Consider the following 2,361-nt stretch of genomic DNA (forward strand, 5'->3'; position numbering starts at 1 on the left):
GCGTCATCACCTTCATTGTGCAGTGAAGGTAAAGACACTGCATTTCATAATTTAATTTTATATCCTGTTCCTTCTGACCCACGCCTTTCTACAGCTTATCCCTCAGACAAATTCTAGGTCTTATGCTAATATGTTGTATTGTCATTTCCGCTTTTTTGTTCCTATGCATGAACACTCATTCTGTGAAAATGTAGATATTTTCCAGTGAAACCTTGAAATCTAGTCCATTTCCTAGAGCCCAGTCTTTCAGAAGATAAACTGAGTTGTTTTTCTTTCTTAGTTTCTTCTACATTCTTTCTCTTTCTTGATTATATAATTTTTCTCACTAGTAACATTTGCCGACATTAAGTACAAGAATTATTGCCCTTTATTTTTTTCCAGGCTGCTCAGTAACCATGTTGTGGCTGTCTCGACTGGCACATTCTGTTCTTAATTAGGTTTACAGATATTTTGACTCATTCAAAGGTCTCACTAATGCTCTGCCTCTAGCCCATAATAATCTTTTATCACAGGTCTGATTGTTCTCTTTGTCTTTTCAGAGATGGCTGGAGAGTCGGGAAATAGTTCTTTTTGTGTATGTTGCAGATGGTTCCAGTCACATCTCATTTTTCTCCTTGCAGACATCTTTGATGTGTTTTTTTCTTCATTCCTCTTCATTTTAGACCTTCCTCTCCTTGGCGCAGACCTTTATGAGGACTTTAGTGTGGCTTCATTTGTCTTGCTTGCTAAATTTCACAGCATATCTGGTGACTGACTCTTCAGAAGAAAAGTGAATGTACACGCCCATCTGATTGTCTTAGGTATCTTACCTGCCAAGCCTAAGAGTTATTATCACCCTTTCACTATTTGCAGCTCCTTCTCGACAACTTACCAGTACAACACACTTGGGCTGAGATGCTCTCATGCTCTAAGGCCTTTCACATTCACAATACACTTTTTGCAGTAATGTTTGTTAGTATTGTTCATAAGCTCCTTTTTTACATTCAGGTGAGTAGTTGAACTGACTGCCTGTTGACACGGAAACAAATAATTAGACAGTAAGCAAAATATAATTTTCTCATAAACTGGTCTCTTTGCAGGGAAGTACAGCTCTGTTCCATAGATGTGAAAGTTATGGCTATTTCGCATTTGCTTCCATATCCTATCTGTTTTGTATAATGCCTTCTATGGTAAGAACCTCCAAGTAGTGCTATGAGGTGTGTATGAGGAAATAATTATAGCAATCTAAAATGTGACTAACTATTAAATCTACCCTCTGAACTTCCTGACATGTTAAACTGGTGTCTTCCCTTTGATAACTTATTGCAGCTCAGATGAAATCAAAGGACCTGCAGCAATTCAAAGGAGCTGAGAATTCTTATTGTATTCAAACAATGGGAAGACAGTTCTTGACATTAACACAAACAACGGCACTTCATTTCAGAAGAAAGAAAATGGAATTAAATTAATGACCCAACATCTAGTCTTGCAAGGACAAATTATGTCTTCAAGTTTCTTGTATAATCATGCAAAGGAATACCTGCAGCTTAAGTAGCAGTTTTGGACAGGATGGGTATACATACAGTAACGTAACTAATTATGATACTTTATACTTACTAAACACCTTTCATCACAAAGTACACTATCAAACACTAGTCATTTGATCCTTACGACATGTCTGTAGAAGATTATTATACTGTTGTAGAGATTGCACACAGAGATTAAATGGTTTGGGTTAGGCCACACAGCAAGTGAGTAGCAGAGCCAAGAGGAGAGCGTGAGTGTTGGCTTCCAGCCCTGTGCTCCAACTACTGGACTGCACTTCCTTAATACTTAAATCCCATATTGCTTCTCTAATAGAGCTACTGAAACTTTGAGCACTCTCTAAGTTTTGGTGTATTATAAAACCTGTTGTGTTTCTCTCCCCTAGCTCCTTTATGATGTCACAGAATACTGGAATTACACTTTTAAGGGTCTCATTTTACAGGCTGCGCCTGGTCGCCCAGCCCTGGTGGGGGGTCAGGCTGACATTGTGTAGCTCCCATACGCTGTCCCCAGTACACAATTGCTGGCTGCTGCTGCTCCTCTGCTCGCTTTCGTCATGGCCTCAGTGTTATGCCCTTAGCTCTGCCGTGTGAGTGGCTGGACCATTCTGTGCTTAAATAATTCCAGCTATAGGCTAGCTAATGGGAAACAGATGTCTCCCTGGCACTGGCGGGAGCTTTCGGTCCTGCCGCTCCCGTAGCTTCTCACTGGCAGACTTTCAGGTAACTGCTTTGGGACAGCCACGACCGCCCAGAGCTCTGCTTGTGCCTCGGGAGAGGGCGAGGGAGGAGGAGAAGGGGGCGAGCGGAGGGCGGAGCAGCCCGCGGGCAGCAGCCG

The sequence above is a fragment of the Lichenostomus cassidix genome, chromosome 2 (genome assembly GCF_008360975.1).
Source record: "Lichenostomus cassidix isolate B80296 chromosome 2, HeHo_3.0, whole genome shotgun sequence".
NCBI lineage: Eukaryota > Metazoa > Chordata > Aves > Passeriformes > Meliphagidae > Lichenostomus > Lichenostomus cassidix.